General features: G+C 39.1%; 1 long non-coding RNA gene across 1 annotated transcript; it reads left to right on the top strand.

Annotated features, from left to right (window-relative positions):
* The first annotated feature begins 913 nt into the window (after positions 1-913).
* Positions 914-23032, top strand: LOC146507809 (uncharacterized). Its single transcript, XR_014876827.1, has 2 exons — positions 914-3951; positions 5032-23032. It is a non-coding gene; the product is annotated as an uncharacterized LOC146507809 (long non-coding RNA).
* Positions 23033-23387: the final 355 nt, after the last annotated feature.

Below are 23387 nucleotides of genomic sequence, written 5' to 3'. Positions count from 1 at the left end.
TAGAAGCAGTCTTTTACACCAGCGCTCCACTTTACATAAAATGGCACCAGGTCTATGTATATATAACACAAGTAGCACATTTGCGAAGCATACAAGAAATGGTTCTCTGCTTCACGTCTTTAAGAATATGCTTTGTCAGTGGGAAGTCAGTGACTTGTGGTATGTTTGTTTGTGGAGGATGGAACACAAACAGATGTAAAATGAAAGATCTGTGTTGGTTTATTCCCAAGTTTAGACCTTCATACAGTGCATTTGGAGAAACATATATAATAGTTTGTCCATATCATGGGCAGACCTATTGAAAGTCCTGTAAAAATGCTGTTTGATTGTGCACACATGAGTACATGATGTAAATGTGTCTCAGCTTACAGCTTTAAAGACTTTAATTAGCAAGAAGGTACAATTTGCTCTCAGCAAGATGTAGTATAATGTGTGTAAGTGGGTTTTTTTGTTGGGTTTCTTTATTGGCTTTAATTACATTCCACTTTTTGTATGTTGTGGTCCTTTTAGAAAAACAGAACAACCTTAGTTCTTTCCAGCATCCATCGTGAGCAGTATTGTGAAATCAGAGTGCATTTTATTACAAATATCAGGGCAATGTAGTACTGCATTTTGTTTTTCACTTTAGGAGTTCGCCTTTGGTTTTCTGTGACAAGAGGGGATATGATTTCTATTCTCTATGTTCAATCATATTAGAAACACATTGGATGTAATCTATTCTCCAGCAAAGTGATAAAGTGCTTTCTCACCAATTACCGACTGCCATCTCCCTCTTCACACCTAGCAGGCATGGGATGGATGGATGTGGCTGACAATGTGTATGTGCATGTCACAGAGGGATGGGGGAGAGGTTGGGAGGGGTGAGAGGGGAAAAGGGGGGAAAAAATGGGCAGCAAGAGCCACAGTGTTTAAAAGGGTTGTCACTTGTGTTTACATTTTCTCAGTTATCATCAGGTGAATGACATATCTTTGTTTCTGCAATATCACACTGCTGTATTTAGGCCCTCTATAGCAGTGTTTTTCTCTTTTCTCCCTCAAGGACCATTTTGCTCTGTGCAGGAATCAGAACATTTTGACACTGGATATTCCTCTTATGCATGTCTACTTTGCTTTTCAATATATTCGTGGATTATCATTGATTAGGCATTTAAATTAGTGTAATATTGGTTGGATTAAACACACACTGGTTTAAACAAACCAGACAGAGGTTAGATGTAATCTCTGGTAAGTGGCTATTTTACACTCGCTGTGTGTTGCAGTGATGACACAAAACAAGCATTGTGTGAATTGGAAACAAAGGGAAAAAGCAGTTGGCTCTGCCTTCAATTTTTTTTTTCAAGAATGCAAACTCTCATTTAAAACAAACATGAACTGTACAAGACTTGTTTCAAAGGTTAAAGGCTTTAAAAAAATCACATCCTCCATGTTTCTTATCTCAGTCTGGATGCTGAAAGCCATGTGCTAGTGAACTGAGTCTTAGTCAGCTGACAACAGAAATTCAATAAACACCAGCTGTTCAGCTCTTAGAAAAACATTTAGATTACTATATTTAATTGCACTGCACAAACAGTATATTTACAACTCACATTCTCTTCACTGCATTATCAAGCAAAAATGCACCAGACATACATGTAGATGACTCTCCACTGACTGTAGGTACATTCATTCCATAACAATGTGTTTTTAAATGACTGAATAACTGTAGATGTCCATATGTATTCTTTGGAGACATATGTGCTATAATATAATTAACCAGACCTTGAAAACAGAACTGTTTGACAGAGGAATGCATTAAAGAAAGAAAGAAAATAGAAGAAATTGTATCCTGTTGTATTTCCTTAATATCCCAAGGAAGAGAACAGCAGGCTAAATTTTGCTTCGAAAGATTAGGTCACAAAACAGAAAGCAGATATGAAGGTAAGTATGAGGAGAAAAGAAGATTACCTCCCCTCAGGACAAACTCTTTTAAAATTAAACAGGCAGTGCTGCCTGGAGGAAGGACAAGGGCGAGATGAAAGTAGCGTTAGAAAAAAATCTTAAAGCACTCGAGGCATGGAGCAGGCCACCCTGCTGAAGGAACTGGAAAACCAGTGGCAAAAGCAGGTGAGCTAGCTTTTAGCAGTTGAGGAAAGGGAGACTGGGATCAGCCGGGTCAGTGAAAAAAAAAGGGAGCCTTGCACAAAGGTGCATCTGAAGACCTTGGCCCTGCTCATGTGAAGAAGAGAAGGGAAAAAACAAGTAAGAAGGAGTGGAGAAAAAATGTGAATGTCTGAAGGAAAGCCTCTGAAAAAAGCTTTGAAGACACCTGAGGAGAGGTGAAAGAGGTGGTAAGTCAGGTCCTCCTCTGACCTGTGTGCATTTCAAATACTCTTACAGAGCACTGGCATTTTAAGATTTAAAGATACATGAACCAAAGCCTGATTATTTGGGGGTTGCTGAATTTCAATTCAATGACAAAGACTAAAACTGAAGACCTTTCACCTGTACTTTTATTTTAGAATTTAGGTCGTTTCATAAGTACCCTTTTCTCATTTTTTCTTTTTCTTCCAGGTAATCGGTTGTTTCAAACCTAGTTTTAGTCTAGTTTTAGTTAATTATGATAAGCTTTGTATGAATGCCTGATCTTCTCAACCCAATAAGACAGAGAAAGATACGCATCTGTATCTTTGGGCAGTTGCAAACTACATTAAGGTATCTAAACTTCAGGAGACTAAACTAAATATAGAGGCAGAGCAAAAACCTTTACTAGTCAGGATAAGAGCTGTCTGTATTTATGTGCAGCCACGTGTGTGTGTGTGTCTGCGTGTCTGTGCGTGAGGTGTCTTTGTCTATATGAATTTTAGGGTGTCTGTCTGCATGGTCTCTGAGGTGATGACTGTTGTGCTCACACCCACTTACACACCCACTCACGCTCCCACTAATGCACGAGGCTGTTTGTTTTGACTGTGCTTGACAGTGAGTGATGGCTGATTGACAGCCTCAGCTGATTTTTGTGCTACTAAAACTGCAGCCATCCAGCTCCACACAATTCAACCACTCTTTTTGCCAGTCTGCCACCACAGAGTTAGCAACAGTCTGCGTTTTGCCTCCCTCACTTCTCCAAGCCAGTCGCACTGCACTGCGGCAAGCAGGGGAAGCAGACACACACACTCACCACTCCACTCCCAGATTTTTTGGAAGGGGAGAGAAGAGGAGCAAGCAAAGCATTGACATAACTACGATATTTTTTGCGCTTCTTGATGGAGAGCTGCTGTAAAATCCAGAAATACCTTTCAAAAATCTCTGTTTTCTTGCCTTGTGCTGAAAGTTGTTTCAAAGAGGCTCGGAGCATCATCCTGACAAAAGGAATATGCACAACTCAACCTGCCTGCCAATAACGAGACACAAAAAGTGAGAGGAAAGAAAACGAAATTTGGACCTATGTGGTGGATTTTGGAAGCGAACGAACACGCAACGTTCCAAGGGTCTTTTTCTTTTTTGGACGAGATTAAGAAAGCAGGGGCAATGCCAAAGGTTTTTTCCTGCCCTCTTTTAAAAAACAGTCTTGCAGCAGCTTGGGCTCTGGCTATGCTCATCTCCACCTGCACGTTGCTAGGGAAAAAGCACTGGAAATGTCTCCGCTAATTCCAGGATATAGATGCGGCCGGGCCTTATAATTGTGCAGCTCCTGCACTCTCCATACGCAATATAAATCACATCCAGTACAGCGGTATCCAGCCAGGCGAGCAAGCTATCCGGCAACCGGCTCCCAGCCCAGACAAATTGCATCCCCAGTGGAGGAGAAGAAGAGGCAGGAAACGATGGTCTGAATGACTGGCAAGGGAGAGAGAGGGAGAAAGGAGAGGGGAGCTTCCAGACAGAGTGACCTACATTTAACAGTCTGGAGTTAAAGACAGAGGGAGAGGGAGAGAGAAAGAGAGAGACAGAGAGAAATGTATGAAGAAAAACAAGGTAGGGGGATGAAACGGCATGAATAAAAGATGAAAAGCAGAAGATGAGATACAGAAACAAACACAATCAGAAATTAGCCGTGGCAGAGGAGAGAGAAAGCCGATCCTCAGCGCCGTCTCTCCTACATTTTGTCTTTTTTTCCTCCATCCGCTCATTTTACACCTTTCACACCCTTCCTCTCCCCATATCCAATGTTATTTTCTTCCTGCTATGTTGCTGCTTTACTTTCATCTTTTACCATTAATCATCCATTGTGTGGGGTGTCTGGGGGGAATGGAGCTGACTGTGGTGTAACCCAAGTCTCTGGCACACAAACAGCTGAGAAACAGAAAAGTCACCCCGGGACGTCGTCTTGGTTTTGCTTATGTTCTCCATATTTTTCCACAAATTTTGACTCTTTACCTTCTACTGCACCCTTCTTACTCCACATTGACCACCCACTCCAATTTTTCTCAGCACTCTTTAAACTTCATTCGCCTACGTTCAACCACCCCATAACCCCTCCCCTATATATTTACCTCTCTCTTCTTTTCTCTCCTCCCCAGCATTTATCATGTATGGCTAACTCTAACCGCAACACTTTTTCATACTGGATTATGTTATCTAGCTTCTTTTATCTAGTATCAGTAGAGAGGAAGCATAAAAGTAGCAGCAGCAGTTATATCTATCTGTGTGTGAGCATGACTCATGAGCTTGGTTTTATATCTATTTGATTGCCTCATGAATAGAAAGCTGTCTGTCTGAAAGCTGATGGCCTCCAAGCTGGTTCTCACAGCTTTTGTGTAGCTGACTGTACAGTTGGTAAGGTGCGATATTCAAGTGTGACTGCCTGGCTGGTTGAGCATTTGTCCATCTGGCAGTATTGGATTTATATTGTGTCATTCTGCAAGTTTTTTTTTCTTTTTCATAATGATTATTACTTTTAACAAAGAGATGTCTTAATTATCTTACGTGCTCTTTTGTCTTTAAGTCTGTTTTTTTTAATGCACACAGCATTGATCATTTCCACTGCAACCTTTTTATAGTTTTTACCAATTTTCCTCGTGACCCCCCCATCACTTCCCTCCCCTTACATGTCAGTCCTCAGGGATCAGTGTTAAGGACAAGAGCAGGAATTGCACTTGAAGGAGAGGAAATGACATGGGTAATGGAAGAGGACACATAGGCATCTGTCAAGGAAAATCGAGGCTGGAAAGGGGGAGAAAATGATTTATTCATGAAAGAGAATTACACTGCTTTCACCTTCTTGAATAGGCTTGATCAGAATCCTATATTTCCTTTAACTCTTTAAAGAAAAAGGTGGTGGGGACCACTTCTTCCATCAGACTGTAAAAGCTTTTTATGCACTGCTCAGACATTTTTGGTTTATATTAATTTTATGGCTTCCAACACATTTTAAACAAATGCCACGTACATTGCATTCGTGGTGCGAGCTTCATGAACGCACAAGTACAGCCAGCTCTTTCTGATCTCTTTTGGTTTTGCTCACACAACAAATTCCAACATCACTGAATTATTTACTTATACCTACAGTCATAAAACAAACGTTGCTAATTTTATTAGTAGGATTTCTAGTTCATATTTACTGTAAGTAACAAAAAAACAATGGATATATCCTAGAGAAGCACTTACGATTGTGTTTGTTAGCATTCCTTCTTGCTCTCTCTCTGTACACGAGTCCAGGACAGAACACACTTTGCCCTGAGACATGTGAATTTATAAATAGAGTGTTATTTCCCCTCATTGGAGCACTCTGGCAGCTTAAATAATCACTAACTAGGCTTCCGCTTGCCTTGTAACCCTGACAGATACTTGCCTTGTTTGACAAGCTTGTTTTTGCTACTGTGCTCTCTCTGTATATCAGCATAATAAGGTTGACCTTTCCATAAACATTCACACAAAGAATCAGTAGCATCCCCCATTTTCTATACCCTCGTCTTCCCACATCATGTATGACAGGTCCATTATTTGTAAATGGCAACTACACAGCACATCTCTTGCTTTAAGCCACTTAGAGTAAATCACATCTGTCGGCAATGGTGTTTTCTGTCTCTGTCAAAATTGCCTACTACTAAATGTACTTATATTTTTTTCCTCTGTTCTTCTTACTTTTATCTTGTTTCCTATTGAAACCTGGTTTGTAAATGTCTCTAAAATCCCAAGAGAGATGAAAAAAGCCTTCATGGCTGGCACTACTTCAACATTGTATAGTCTATTATTAGCCAAGTACATGGTGGACAATGCTAGCTGTCAATAACAGTCATAAAAGTGCTGCAGAATTGGAGATTTTATACAGGACTTCATGCCAGGAAGCAAATGCACTCTGCTCCATGGTCCTTAATGTAACCGCCATCTATTTGATGTCAGTGGGGAGTCTTGGTTCTCGGTTTTGCTTTAAATGTGCTTCAAATAGTACAGTGATTTTTTTTGTAACTCAAATACAGTTTATTTTTTAAACATAGTCATTTTAGCTAATATAGATATATGAATATATTCCTAATAATAGAGGCATTTAACAAGTAAATGTGTTGTAGTGTTGCTGAATCTGGTTTCTAAATGAATGTGTGCTATGTTTCTCTTTAGTGTTGCTTTGTGTTTGACCCATAAAGTAAATTCCAAAGGTGTATCTAAGAGGTAGACGTGCTGGAAAATAATCCACATCCATGGTGATGTAAGACTTTTTAGCAACAACTATGTTCAACATATGCCACATTTCTGTTTCAATAGACCATTAGACACTAAATACTAAAATAAAAAACGCATTCATTCTAAATATCATTTAACATTTTTATTTCTTTAATAAAAATGGTAATGAGAATTTTGAAAACACCAGGCTTGTAGTCTTAACTCTCTCATCAGTGCCATGACACTCGTCCTCCTTGTGGTTTATTTCTAATGTCACATTGAGTCTGAATTAATGGAAATAACTGGCACACCAGGAGGTAACGTTGGCACAGTAATGCTCATGGATCAACCGGTGAACTGACCGCATAGCATTACATTAATCAAGGAAAAAATGTTTTTGCCTCTTATAAGTCACGTCCTTCACATTAAGCTGCATTTTCTCACTGTGTCTAATACAGTTCTGTCCTCAGTAGGCGGAAAAAGTGCTTTATTATTCCTCATTATATTCTTTTTTTGTCTCAGTCATCTGCTTCCAAGACAGCAGCATGTTCCCTTTTCATTAACTCTTCCTGCTCAGATGCATTAGAGCAGACTGTTCTAATTATTATATGAAATGTTAGGCCTCAATAAGACAACAAGGCAATAAAGACTAAATAACAGGAAGTATCCTTAAACTATTTGAATGAAGAACAAATTGTTCACCTTTCTCCTGCTGACTTGTAGTTATATCTGATATGTGAAAGGAGGAAAGTTAACATATACTGTTGTGATGGTTTGTGATGAAGTCAGTTTTGACTATCGGCTCTGAAGTCTGTCTGATGCATTAAGCTAAGCAATAAGCATTTCTTTCAAATGATTCATCTAATTTTCTCCTTTCTTACTGACTTCCACAAATAATGGCAAGCGAATCACTTTGATGCTGTTATGTCATTTATATTTTAATACAGCTGGTCATCTTTGGTTAACAGCCAGTAAATCCAGCAAGGCAAACACTAAATGATCAGGTAACAGGTAAGTGGTTGTCCACTAAGTTTTCTGTAAGTATATTTCAAAAGAACTGTGCAAGGCAGCTATTTGTGAAAAATGTGATTAAAATTATTTTCCAAAACGCTGATTTTGTGACGTCTTTCTGCTTCTGCACATGATGACAGAAATACAGAAAATAAAATCACTTCCAAAGTAAGCACACGATTTGTGATGTGTGTAGAGCTCCTCTGTTATAACGCACTTCTTTCACTGAATCCGATCTTCTTCACACATTTTCATTCATTAATTTATTCCTACTTCTCTTGTTTTTGCTGCTAATCCAAACAAAACTTGTAACACATAACACAAAGCAGTATGCTGCTAACACTGAATTGGATTGTATGTTAATTGTGTTTTGACATTTTAGAAAAACATCAAAGTGTTTACTGGAGATTCTCTCCACCATGCATAATGAAATGTGTCACTTTGTTAGTCTGCTGACACAAAGTGCTCTTTGTTATTGTTTTTGCAGCCGTCTCGCTCCTCCAGATGATGTGAGGCAGGTTTCATGTAGCAGGTCAAACCTGCTTTAAACCACTGACTCAACACTGTGACTCAGCCTGTGTTGAATAAACAAATAAAGAGATAACGCTTTTGAACTCGAATGGAAAAATCTAGCACACACACACCTCATAGTTTAAGTTTAGTGTACACAATGCCGACTGTGTGAAACACATCTGTCCACTGTGTTCAGTTAAACTGATATAACTGTTCCCTTTCTTTTGCATTTGTAAGCAAAACTCCTGCAGATAGATCTGTTGCATAAAAATGGATTCTGCTATGCTTAAACATTTTATCTTTAAAGACAAAGATTACATGGAAACACAATATTAAGGTCAGACTAACCATTTGAAGGCACACTGTTTTGTACATTATAGTCACATATTTGTATTATTAGTTAATCTTTAAAGTAACTTGGGCAGCTTTTTAACAACACATAACAACAAAAGTTCAGTTCAGCTGAATTCAGGCTTATTTATTTAACTGACTTAAGGGCTTTTATACTGCGAGATAAAGACCTAAAGGACTCCTGAGAAAACCCCAAATAATCAAGCAACTTCCCATGAGCAAGTACTTTGCAATGGTGATAAGGGATAACTCTCTTTAAACAGGATGAAACATCAGTCAAATGCAGGCTCAGGAAGGGGTACCCATCTACCGTGACCAGCTGGGGTGAGGGAAGAGAGAAGAGAAAAAGAGAGCCTAGGGAGATAGGATTACACAGACCAAGAGAGGGAGGAAACAAAAATTTAATGACATGCTGGAGCGGTATATAAACACCTGTGACGTGAAAAACTGTGAGTGGAGATGAAATACTTAGAGCACCACATAAATCGCGTAGCCGTATGAGCCTATATAATAATTATAACCCTGCACCATCACAGTGTCATCTGATCCAGCTTTAACAATAAGCTTCATCAAAAAGGAAAGCTTAGTCTGATTTAAAAAATGGGAGCTGATTTCATGGGAGTGTGACCTGACAGTTGAAGGTTCTGCCTCCCATTCTACTTTTAGAAACCACAAGTAAGGTGGCAGTCTGAGAGCAAAGTGCTCTTTTGTGATAATGTGCTACCGAGGTCTTCAAGATATATTGGGATCACATCAAGACTTAGTATGTGAGGAGGACAAAGATTTTAAATTCAACTTTGGATTTGATAGGGAGCGGTGAAGAAAAGCTAATATGGGGGAAATATGATCTTTCTCGCCCCTCTTAGTACTCTCACTACAACATTTTGGATTAAAAGGAAGCTTTTAGAACCTGAAAATAACTAATTACAACACTCCAGCCTAGAATTAATGAATGTATGAATTAGTTTTTCAGCATCTGACTGAGACCGGATGTTTTTAATTTTAGACACATTGCGGAGTTGAAAAAAGAAGTCCTGCATACTTAATGTGTGTATTGAAGGACATATCCTGGAGTAAGGATCTGATTTGACACCATATTTCTGAGGATTTTAGGGCAGAATATAATAACCTTAGCTTTGTTTGAATTTAGGAGAAGAAATTTATGGGAAATCAAAGTTTTTTCTTTAAGACACACCTGCACCAACTATGTTCTATAACTAATTGAATTATGCATGTGGCTTTAAAGATAAATAAACAGAGCAATAATATAGATAAAAATAGTTGGGTATCATCTGCATAGAAATGAAAATGTATCCTAGTGTTGTGTTAATAATATTACCTGAGGGAAGCATCTATAACATAAAATGTCTGAGTCCAGCAAAAAACCACGTGGAACTACATGGCTAACTTCCCACATAGCAAGCAGGTCTGGCCCGGATCTGGTATCAAGCCGGCACTGCTGGCTGACTTCTGGCACGATAAGACGTATGTCATCCAGATATGGGCCAGGCCTGGCATAGATGGCACTGTCTACATCAGTGGTTCCCAAACTTTTTTTGCTGGGCCCCCCTTGTTTTACAAGAAAAATGTTCGCGCCCCCCCTCGCGCGCGCGCGCACGCACGCAAGAACACATCCTCCAACCACACACACCCATATTTTGCTCCATTGCGGTTTATTTCACACCTCAAACATTTAGTAAACAATTAAGCAAATACAAGTAATATGCAGGTAGCAAGAAAATAAACTAATAAAGTCTTTTATGCTACGTCGGCACCTACACGGGTATTTTTGAAAACGCAGCTGTTTCGTCCACGTGTAAACGGCGTTTCGAATCACCGAGAATGGAGATTTTTTAAAACTCCTTTTTTGCGTTTATGTGTGGACGAGGAATATAGAGTTCGTCATGCAACGTCAAAGGTATGTGCCTTTTTCACGTCACGCTGTGCGCCACGTTATTGTTTAAATGAGATGAATTGCAGAATGGCAGATAGAGACGAAATACTGTTAATCTGACTATCTGCAGGTTTTACACGCTTACATATACACGCAGTTACTGTCCCTCCATTTAGAAAGGCAGAGGCATCACGGTGTAATTATTTTACATGTAGTTGTTTTTTTTCCTGTGTAATAATATTCAACATTGCTATCAATACATTTTTCAAAAAATCCCTATGCAAAATGGGTTCAAAAACATAAACAACTGTTGGATGCTGTTTGTCCGTGATTTGAACCGGGGGAACAAATCGTGGCAGGATCAGCCTGATATTATTTGTATCCCACTGTAACTTTACTGTATAAAGAGCTAACATCTCCAACATGTCAGGAGTAGTTAGTCATTACAACAAGTGTTTGTGAACTACAAATCAAGAATGTGGGATACTGTTTGTCCGTGATTTAAACAGCCCAGCGCTGCTCCCGACAAAGGGAAAACCAATCCTGCAGGGAGACCTACCTCGGCACTTGTGCAGGTGAAATCAAAGGGAAGATATGCTTCACCATATTTTCTAGTCTTTGGCTTAGAATGAAGTTGGTTTGGAAACATATTCAGCGATGCTTCATCTCCTGCTTTGCGTTTGTGTGGGCGCCCCATGCTAGCAGTGTCCAAGCGTTGTTTTTGTTTGGTTTTTTTTTCCCTTTTCATGCCGCGCCCCCCCTGCAATGGCTCTGCGCCCCCCCTAGGGGGCGGGCCCCACACTTTGGGAACGTCTGGTCTACGTGATGGCATGCCATATCTGGCACAATTGTGGTTTGGGTTATGTGGCCCAGGCTCAGAGAAAACAGGTCTGGCCCAGATCTGGCATCAAGCTGGCACTTCTGACTGACTGGTGTCTTGGCAGAGTGTATGTCAACCAGATATGGGCTAGGTCTGGCAATGATGGCACTATTTATGTTCCTATTTTAGTCAGAAGACCCAAATGCCTTGTTGCAATACTATACTGCTAATGTTTCAAATGCAGGTCTGACAAGTTTGTGGGTGGCTGTAGCTCAGGCGGTAGAGCAGGTCACCTGCTGATCGGAAGGTTAGTGGTTCGAATCCTGGCTCCTCCAGTCTGCATGTCAAGAGTGTGAATATGTATGATGTATTTAGTTAGAAAGCTCTCAGTTAAGAGAAAGTGTGTAATTGGGGGAATATGGCATGTTGTATAGAGCACTTTAAGTAATCTGGGAGAGTAGTAAAGCGTTATATAAGAATCAGTCCATTCACTGTCTGAACAGAGTTTCAGCAAGTTACTTTTGCACTATTATGTTCTGGCACATGTTGTTATTACATGACTTGATTAAGGTACACATTAGGCTGATATCTGGGGCCAGAGCTGAAACTGTTCTGGGCCAGCACAGGGCCAGCAGTCTACAACTGGCCCGTGGCTGCACACCACCTACGGATGGCCCACATAGCGCAAAGAATGACGGCCCTTTGGTGGCCCAGATCAGGTTTGCCGGAGGTAATCCACACATGGCCCAGCATAGGACCAACAGTGTGTATGCAACTGACCTTGTGCTGGCCCATGTGTGGGCCACCAAAGGAACCGTCATTCTTTGTGTGGGCCATGTGTAAGCACATTGTGTGAGCCTGATCCGGGCCATACCAATTTTGCTATGTGGGTTTAGTGTCTGAGGAAGACTCCCCAGACTGTAATCTGTCAGAGAGACATTTTTCAAACTACAGTGCAATTCTTTTGATACAATAAGTTTTCTAATTTCGTTTTTTTTTTTCGTTTTGTTAAATAGACATTTCCTCTGCAAATGATCAGTTAGCTGTGTGACAACTACTCTTTTATTTTCATTTTTTTTAATAAGGATGGAAATTGTTCTAGAATTAGCTAAGATAGTTTGATGAAGTAAGGACTTTTTACCTTTTTTGATATGCATATTAAATTGTGGTGCTGAGTAATGATCATACTTTTTTGATCGGTCTTCTAGGAATGATGTCCAATAAAGATGTAGATGATTTAGAGGAAGATATTATTGAAGTTAATTCAGAAAGACCAATAGGCATGAAAGAGTGTAATCAAATATCAGCAGTTATTAAAGTTGCTGTAGTTAATTGTATGTCTGAGGGATGACTGTGAATATTTTTTTTCTCTTATGGTTGGAATTTTATTTTTAAAGAAATCTTTTTTTTAGAGAGCAAAAAACTTTAACAAAGACTTATTAAATTAGTACAATGCCATTTTCCCTTTATGGCATTTAAGAATCATCAATTTGGCTCTTTGATTTGACACTTTCTTTTTTTGGAGTAACTGTATTCAGGAACATAAACCATAACGATATAATACTATTACCAAGATAATTGACTTCTGTGGGAGTGAGGTTCTCGTAACTGCTCTGAATTGTGTTGGTACAAAGAATTCTATTGAACATAGAAGGATGAACTTTAAATTGTGTTACAGCATTTTCAGTGAAATATCTAGTGTACCGAAAATGTTTTCCAGTTCGGTGTAGTCCATTATTATAAAATTAAATGTTATTAAGAAATTGTCAGACAAAAGAGGGTTTTCAGGAAAAACTGTTCAGTGTTCAGTGCCACATGTACGTTACTTTACATTTTGAGAAAAGCTCAGTCTAATAATTCAATACAGTATTGAGGCTGTTATTGGCAAAATATATATGAATGTTAAAATAATTTCCTTGGCCTTTGCCTCGAGGATTCTGACAGTTAATATAACTTCAGTTGTTGATTCATTTAAACTATCATATTCATTCTGCTGCAGCCAGGTTTCTATGAGGCAAAATAAATCAATCTTTTAATCAATTATTAAGTCATAAACTGTCAGGGACTTGAAAGAGAGTAATCTCATGTTTTTAATACTCCACATTTATTTTTTTTGTTCTTTAGTGCAGTTAAAAAAGTATTTTTTTTCTTGTGATTTTTCATATTTCAAATATTTTTGGCTGGTATTTTGTTTGTTCTTAGGTGGTCTAGGACAGCAGTCCCCAACCTTTTTTGCGCCACGGACCGGTTTATGCCCGACAATATTTTCACGGACTGGCCTTTAAGGTGTCGCAGATAAATACAACAAAATAAAACTAGTACCGGTACCGAAAAAAGAAGATTTATTCATAACACACGTGAAATGACCCAGAAAAAACGAGTAAACGACAAAAACAAAAACGATAACAAAATTATGCTAAAAACCGATAAAAACCCTGAAAACCATACATTTCACACCCGAACCTCAACTCTCGCAGCCCGGTCCCAAACGACTCACAGACCGGTACTGGTCCGGGGGTTGGGGACCGCTGGTCTAGGAGCAGACAGTCTCCACAGGATTTGGTTTATTGGTGGCTATGACAGTCATGCAGATGCATTAAATAATTAAAGTCCCCATTTAAATGAATTACTCTATTAAATTCAGGACTACTGTGTTACTGTAATCCTGAATTTTCAAGACTGTGCTTACTGTAGGCGGTAATTAGATTGAAATGAACAAACCTGAAAAATGTGAACTGGTCACTCAAGGGATTGAAGCTTGATGTGTAGTTCTGGTTCAGCCTTTAAGTCTGACGTCATTAGCTGTTTCCGGGTCCAAACTCCGCTACAGGTCCCAAAGTCAAAAGAACACTGCAGGATCACTGAGAGTTACAAACTGTCAAAATTCTTTCATCTTTAATAAAATGATCAGTATGGCTGCTCTACCAGGTGTAACAATTATGTTTAACATCCAGTCATCCACAGAAACAGAATTTCTGAAATTTAACAGAGTTAGAAGTTAGCAGGAAGGTAGCTCGCTATTTTCCACCTAAACATGATATACCATGTTCTAAATAAGGGAACATAAATGAAGACATTTATGCTAAATAGCAGTGATGTTTGTGGGGTTACTGAAGTTGGGCTACGTGGTATATAATGATGTGCTATGTCAGGGGTGGGCAACTCCAGGCCTCAAGGGCCGGTGTGCTGCAGGTTTTAAATGTGTCCTTAAGCCAACACAGCTGATTCAAATGGCTAAATGACCTCTTCAACATCTCCTGAAGTTTTGCAGAGGCCTGGTAACGAACTAATCATTTGATTCAGGTGTGTTGACCCAGGGTAATATATAAAACCTGCAGGACACCGGCACTCGAGGCCGGAGTTGCCCACCCCTGTGCTATGTGGTGGCTAGCTACAAAGCCATGATTAGCATAATATAAACACATTAGCGCAGTGAAGTTGGAGGATAAACGCTAACTTTTTTCCACTCGATGAAAGCTAAGGTGATGGTTCCTGATGGTTAGGGACAAATGCAATCGCATGGCAGGATGCTGTAAACGGACCAAACTTCAGTCAGGAGAACAACTGAGATAATCAATCCACAATACGAGGTTAGTAATTAATTTACCGCTTCACAGGCTGACCTATAGTTACATAATAATGTTTTTAAAACTGACTTTTAAAATGAATAGTGGTAATAAAACCCAAGAGAGGCCGACAGTGATTACTGCCTTTTTTAGGGACTTTTTCAGATTAAATAGAATAAGATACAAAGCATTAAAACACGTTAAAAACACAACTGCCTCAATAAACACCGAGTCGTTTAGACCCAGGAGAAGGATTCATACGTCATCACTTAAACACCAGATTGTGGCAGTTGGGTCGCAGTTGTCAGAGAAAGGTGCAGCATGCAAGTGGTGTAAACATTAAGATAGTTATGCCAATAACATCCAAGAACCCAGTCTATTAGAGTGTAGAGACAGCAGGTGACGGTAACCACAAGTTCATACTGTTGATACTGGATATCATTTGTTCCCACATGGACTACAACCCACTTCAACTTCAGATAGTCTTCTTTAATCTCTGGGATTTTGTCAATAACTTACAGAACTCAAGCACAAGGAAAGCTGTAAGTTTTGTCCATCTTCATGCTGAATTTCAACATGATGGAGATACCTATAATAAGAATTGTGGAGCAGGATGGAGTATGAACCAAGGTGGAATTGGCTGCAGTATCACGGACCAGCCTGACTGTGGATGGAGTGCAAGGCCATGCAGGAGGCTATGGAGAATCTGAGGTTGTGGGGTTTCTTGGTGGAACCAAGGTGACAGCCAGTGGTGATGCAGGTTTCCTTTGGAAGCCTTGTCCAGTTGAATTCCTGGAATTACTGGAGGAAAATCCTGTTTATCCGGAATGTCCTGGGAGCGCATGACGGAATTAGAATATAGAAGAGCTGAGCTGCAGAGCAATGATCAAGGACAGATGTTACTTACTCAACTTCTTCAATCCTTTATCCCAATTCGGTGATTTATCGGTTGACATTGGGACAGCTTGCACTCCCTGGTAAGGAGGTAATTGGTGGAAATCTGAAAAACCAAGCAAAGATAAATGATTAGCCAGACTAAAAACACATACAAGAAAAACAAACTGGGTTAATCTAACTGAGAAAGTCTGTTACAGAAATGCTTGATTCTATCCAGCTCAGGACACTCAGTAGTTAATTTCTAATTGCCTGGTTTTGACAGTTTTATAAGAAATATAATGCATTAAAATGCAAAATGAATCCTTGAGAATTGACACAAGTATAAACAGAAACTGCTGTAAGATCAACAGAACACCAATAGATGTGCAGTAGAAGCCATAACAATGCTGGCCACAGAACCCATAATTTGATTGTTACACAATGCAGTGCAGAGAATTTGCATAACCAGTGTGCATGTTTGTATGTGGTTGTAAAAGCATAGCAGTTGTTTGCAGGATGCTTTAGTTCACCCACTGTGGCAAGTTTCATCTTTACTGTTCTCAGTGGGTGGGTTGTTCTTTCTCACATACAGCAGGGCTTTACCTTTTGTGCACAAGAGGAACATTGATATCTAAAGTGCACAGTGACTTTACCGGCCAGTGGTACACACACACACAAACACACACACAGCACACACCTCTCCCAGACAGTCCATATGGACTCATTAGGGGCCAGTCTATCACCACCTGTGCATTGAAAGACCCAGTGGACTAGCTTTGACAGTGACTGTGGACAGAAGCTGTGCAGGGAATAGACACACACACGCACACTTTCTCAGATACATCATGCATGCATATGGACTCGTGTACACAGCTTCAAGACATCTACACACCCGCTTTTGGTGGCAAGCAGGGAAAGCTTGGGGACATCATGTGTACTAGGTGTACACTAACAACAGACTATGTAACTAGACTTCAACTGCTGACTTGAAAAATACCTCTTTATGAATGATATAAACTACATTATGGACTCTTTTTACCTCTTTGAAAGATTGACTTAAAAGAAACAACTGTCATATAACCAGCAGTTGATGATCTCTACAATATCTGTTTCTGTAGAAGAAGTCACAATATGCAAACTAATCAAAAGAACTCCAAATAAACTTCTAACTTTACATCCTATTAATATTTTGTCAGAGCTCAGATGTGAATCATAATAGTTAAGTGTCATCAATCAGATGTGTTGCATTCTCTGACTTTATTGAGGTAAAGTATTTAACATAAAGCTGTATTTTGTGCACATTTCATTCTCCAATAGATGTGATATTGTAAGAGTGAAGTGTGAACTCAGGAGGCTGGAGCTGGAGGCTAACAAAAACAAGCTTTTAAACCATTAACAACTAAAGAAATAATCAAAGTCCAAGAAGGAAACAGAAAAATGAGAACATGCATGCTCTTCAAGCTTACACAGGAAGCATAAGAGACACCGTGACAAAGACTAAGGGGAAGGCGGGATTATTTCTACACGGAGGGCTGATTAGTGGATGACAAATGGGAAGGCAATTAAACACAGGTGAAATAACACAAGACGAGACAATCAGAGGGAGAAAGACAGGAAGTAAAACTAAGACAGGACATGAAAGAAAACAAACCTTCAAAGACTAAAAGGTAATAGCCTGAAGATACTGATGCAGACGTGAATACTAAAGTTTAACACGATGTACGAGACCAAGGCCTTAGACACAGAAATGAGACAGAAACACAGCAAAGGTGATCTCCACAACTGCTACTAGAATAAATAATAGACCTGTTCCATAAGAAAGTCATGAACCAAAATTTAAGATATCACAAAACAAAAGTAAAAAAAAAGACATTCAGTATTACCAGAATAATAACGGAAACATGAACCAAAACAGGATCACAGAATAGTAACAAAAAAGGATTCATGCAGTAAAAAGAGAAATCAAAAACTCAACAATATCACAAGGAAGCCAAAATCAAATCAGAAATTTTCTTGAATTTTCTTTCTTGTTAACTGACTGCTATTGGGTATCATAGTGAATACTCTTCACATGCTAATTTCAAGAGGTCTATTCAAAAGGAACAAAACTGATTACTAATGATGTATGAAATGGTTACATACCACATTACAATATAGTAAACAGAATAAACAACATGTTGTAACAAAAGTTGCAAAATAGTGGTTGCTACAGATTCTAATCAGCCCCAATTTTTTCCTTCATGTGACAATGGGAGAAAGAACCACTCTTCTCTCTTCTGTATCAGTCTATACTCTTTTGTCTTCCCCTTGCTACACTACCACACTCTTCTCCATCTTCCATGGCCAGGCTGTTGCCCTCGTCGTGCTGGATCCATGTTCAAAAACTGTTGGAAATCTGTTGTGCTTAGGCTCTAAAATACTCATATTCATAACTTAACACATGTGAGTTCAGCAGATTTTGACAATTCAACAATCTGTAAATACTCACATAGAAATAGTTTCTTTCTGGTGTTCACAAGTAACACAATGCTGTGAAGGATTTCACCTACTGTTTTGACAATTTCAACTGCCAAGAAGTGAGCCAGAGCAACTGAGGAAAACTAGAATGGAAGGGAGCGTGTTTGAAGGGAGTTATAGCGACACTCCAGCTTTGTTCCTGCAGTGGGCCATGGCATTAACCACTGTGGGGAATCCTCACATTCCTGGCAATTCTTGCCAAAAAGCTTCAGAATCACTTGAATGAGTTGTCTGTGAGCACATGACAAAAAAAATAATAAAAATACAAAGGCAAAGATTATACTCAGTTCCAGACACAGACATGGGAAGATGCAGACACCAGAGAAGGTAGGCCTTCCTGTTACACATCTATAAAGTCCACCCAAGTGTGCTAAAGGGCACCGTGGCAAAGCGCTTTGGGTGCCTTGAAAAGCGCTATATAAATCCAATCCATTATTATTATTATTATAATTATTATTATTATTATATCCACAGTTGGTCAGTCGTAGTTTAGTTAGTCTGCATTGTCACTAAAACTGGCAGGCATGTGGACGTCCACAGGCTCACCATCTGATAACATTGTTTACCACAGCAGACTCGCAGATATGGAAACTATGACATGGCTGTAACCGAGAGGAGGTCTCTGTGTCCGACTGGGTATTTACATGACCTTTTATCCCAGTTACTGATTGTTTTTATTCCTCAGATTCACAACAGGTTCTCATTATATTATCAAAGTGAAGAAAAAAGTCATGTTATATAGTGCTGTGGTCCCCAACCTTTTTGCACCATGGACCAGTGTATTCCAGACAATATTTTCACAGATCGGCCTTTAAAGCAGATAAATACAACAAAATAAAACCAGTACCCGTACCAAAAAAAGAAGATTTATTCATAACACACGGGAAAAGACCCAGGGAAACCGAGTTAGCAATAAAAACGATTAAAAAAATAACGATAAAAACCGCTAAATATCCTGAAAACCATAAATTTCACACCCGAGCCTCAACTCTCGTGGCCTGGTGCCAAACGACTCACGGACCGCTACCAGTCTGTGGCCCGGGGGTTGAGGACCGCTGATATAGTGCACAAGCTTGATCACACACAGCCTAATAGTAGCATAACCTTAATGCTGCATCAGCTACTGGTGTCTTTGGATGTTTCATGTGGAAGCAAGGTGAGATCTCTCATTCTGAACGTTTCTTTCTTGCTTCGCCTCCCCCTCATCCCTCATTCTCCCCAAACTGCCCTTTATCTGTGAACTTTACTTGACCCTCTTCGACTGAACTGATCTGTCACGCTCTAGGGAAACCAGGGTCAAAAGGCAGAGCTTTAACAGACTCTGGGAACTTCGCGCTAAAGTAGCAAAGAGTAAAAGGAATAAGAAATAGCTGCTCATAACATAGACTGATAAGAGGCTCCTCAAAACTCTTTTCATCGTGGTCTCGAGGTAAAAGATTAATGCCAAAAGTCTTCAGTTAAATCAATATAACACGCACTTCATTATGTCATTCATTATGTGGGTTTTTTGGGGGCTTTTTTGCTTTGTTTTGTTACTTTCCTCTACTGTGTGCATGCAGGACCATGAGCATAGTATTGTAAAACACAAAGCTGAAACACGTACCGTGGTTGGCAACTTGTCCGTACTCTGCTGAGAAATGTTGATCGGCTTGTTGGTTTTTTTGGGTTGCACCCTTGCCAGTAAAGTCCATTCTAAACTGGGCCAGCGAACTGGAAGCGACGCAGTTCACACCATGTTTGTGTTTTCACGGATCAAAAATCAATTTAAACCCACTACTTTCACACTTGGGTAGCTGGCGCATTTTCCAGTTTTTGCTATGGCTGCTTTAAATAATCAGCAGGGTTCCACTCAAAATTCCACAACTTTGCTGCAGATGTCATTCTGTCGTAGAGTGCAAAAACATGCAGAGGCATTTTAGCAAAAGAAAAAAGAAAAAGAAAAATATCTGTAATCTCTAATCATTTTAGCACTCTACAACTTAATTCTTTCCATCTCCCAGTTACACAAAAAGAGGAAGAGTGGCTGAGGTGAGTGAGCGAGCCAAAGATGAGATGGAAATGATATATGCATAAAAACATAAAGAGAGTAAGAGGACTTAACCATAAGGAACTTTTTATTACTTTTTCTAATATTTATCTTCATAGTTAACGTTATAAAGAAAAGGTAAACTATAGCAGAAGCATCTCCCCATTATCATACTATCTTGGAAGCCTTATTTATTCTATTTGTCACAGAAATAACACAGAAATACTGTGCCTTTAAGTTTCATAGGTCAGGGTAAGGGTTAGGGTTAGTAGCCAGCAGCTGGAAAAAATGACCCTATTCAATTCAATTTTATTTAGAGGAAAATGTCAACTTTCACCTCAAGGTGCTTTATATTGTAAGGTCAATATATTTTCAAATACTATAATAGAGAAGAAGGTGTGAAATTGATGAGATGTCTTACAGCTTTTACTGCACTTTACACTTTTAAAACAACAATTTTTTTACTTTATTCCTTTCACTCTGGTGTATGCTGCAATTGATCTCTTCATTCTGGAAAAAGGAAAAAAAGACTCCTCATTGCCTGAACGTGCAGGAACAGCACAGATCAGTAGCCAACACCCCAACACATATTGCAACAGAAATCCCATTTGCCCCGTCCACTAAACACACACGTTTTTACTCGCATTTACACACATCCTGCAAATAACACTCGCACACAGCATCCCATTCAATTTCGCACATGTCAGGGGAGGCTCTCAACTAGGCATTCATATTAAACTAGTTCATTATTTATGCAAGGGAAGAGATTGCCAGTCCTCGATTTGTCTCATGAAATGTTAATATATTCATCGGAAGATTGTAGTCTTTTAATCTGCCCCACCAGAATAATACTTATCTGCCACTACAGCAGCATGTTGTACAGTAGCTCTATCTCTCCTAAGACTCATTCCCTTTCTGTACCTCTCTGCTTTCCTCGCGCTCTGTCACATTCTTTTATTCCTTATCTTTTCTCCCTTTTATCCAAGGAGTAGCTGGGAGTGACCTAGTGTGGCATTTGGGATGCAAATTCTCATTGTGTTCATCTTGGTTTTAATTGCCAAATGTTAAATGCACTATTTAGTATATTTATTATGTCTTGGCTTCACACTAGTTTTTTTCAAATGACAATATTTATCTTTTAAATCAAATTTGTGACATAGCAGTACATCATAAATACTTGTCTTTCTTCTTCTACTACTTTAAAGGGGAGATTGAATTGAAGGCTACATTATTCTCAAAAGGATTTACTAATTCAGAAAACCTACACAGCGCTTCTGTTATTCATGGATGTTACTAACACCATCAACTTAACTTCACAAACAGTGATCAAAGCTGTCAACCCGGGCTCCTAGAAGTTGCATATTAATAAATTAGTTGTCTAATTAAATCTGTGTTACAATGTAATTGTTGACACTGCATGCCTTGGTGGGACCTTTGATGGTGAGAAATTTGATTAGACCAAAGAGAGAAGAATGTGAGTTTTTGATTTTGAATATAGTCCTCGTGGAGCACCAGGAGTTCATGTATTGCTATTGTTTTCACTGCATAGAAACTACTTAAGTTTGGTTACTGAAGTTCAGGTCAGTGTCTTCACTTTCCTGGTGCTGGTGAAAAACTGTCATGTCGAATGTAAGGTTTTCTTATATCAGTTTAAAGTAAAATTGTGGGAGGTAGCTGGGGTGGAAGAGGCTCAAACTCACCTGCCTAACTAAAAAAGTGGAATCTTTTCTTTTTTATTGTCACTCACTAATTAAGTGCATATTTATTTGCTCTTTTGAGAGGCTGCATTGCTGGAAAAAGTAGTTTTAGTTCAAATACATAATTTTCATGAGAGTAGAAGTAAATTGTCATAAACGTTTTGCCAAGATACTATGCAGTCCTTTTCTGAAAGAGGACTTGAAAAGGTATATATTGCTCATATAAAACACTGTACTGTACTACAAAAATACATTGCATGAAGTTCAACATGTATGAAAGACATCAGACTTTGGATTGTAGAATTGTACCATCATCATGCAAAAGAGTAGACCTCAAATCGCGGTTGAAGGCCCAGCTGTGGATTATTTTTCCTTTTTTGCGGTGGAATGATTATGACTTTATGACTTTTCCCCAGTCTTAACCGAGTGCTTCCAGTGCTTTAATATAACCGTATAACCGTACAAAAAGCTTAACAATGCTGTAAGTCCCTACAGAGCAGTGCTTGATTGTTTAATTTTCCTCGTTGAAATATCTAAAGACTAAACTGATTTGTTCATTATCAGCACATTTGCAACATGCAAATATGTCAATTAACAATGTTAATCTTCATTATGTTAATAGAAAATAGAATCTGATAGCAGTTACGTCCCCTTAAAAACACATAGTGATATATAAATGCAATTTAAAAGACTGCTTTTTTTTTTTTCTTTTATTCTATCCCCCATTTCTTTCTCCCTGTGGCTGGCAGCCAAAAATATCTACACTCCTCCTGTTTTATTAACAAAAAATAAAATTCTATCACCTAAAATGAAGCAGTGTTAGCTATCTGAAAATTACCTAGGTTGCTATGCAACGGCAGAATCATGCAAAGCCCTGTCATTTCCCAAGCCAAACTAATGTCCCATAATAACCTCAAATAAGCCCTTTACTCGTGTGTGTGTGTGTGTGTGTGTGTGTGTGTGTGTGTGTGTGTGTGTGTGTGTGTGTGTGAGAGAGAGAGAGAGAGAGAGAGAACAACACAGAGAGATATTGTATGTGTGCATGTGTTTGCGTTTTCAGTTGTCTGTTTTGCATCTCTTTGGATAGAGCTGTTTCTCTGTATGTTTGTCCACTTCTGAAAATACAGAAATTGAACAAAAAGAGCAAGAACATGAAATTATTATTATTAAAGAAAACCTTTTTTTTTAAAACATGTTTTAACAAATACAGTAGGAAAGTCAAATGTTTAACTAGTAATTGGTGGGATTTGGAATTTGTCTGCAAAAACACAACCATTTGACTTAGCATCAAATAAAATAACAAGTCTGTATCATGGTATATGTATACCATGATATATTGCAGCTCAGTGCCTTGCTACAAAGAAAAGAGCAAAGCAGGTCAGACAGAAACAGCCTGACCAGTCAAAAGTAACGCTTTGGCATGTGTGCCAACTAATCTGGAAGATCCAACTAACTTGCCGAGTATGAAGTCATCGTGACAATAGTGTGGGCAGACCATCAGTATGTGTAGCCCTGTAGCTTTGCTGAGATTTATCACCAA

This window comes from Neolamprologus multifasciatus, chromosome 11, assembly GCF_963576455.1.
Source record: "Neolamprologus multifasciatus chromosome 11, fNeoMul1.2, whole genome shotgun sequence".
NCBI lineage: Eukaryota > Metazoa > Chordata > Actinopteri > Cichliformes > Cichlidae > Neolamprologus > Neolamprologus multifasciatus.
Note: the sequence above shows the minus strand (reverse complement) of the source record. Positions and strands in the feature narration are given on the sequence as shown.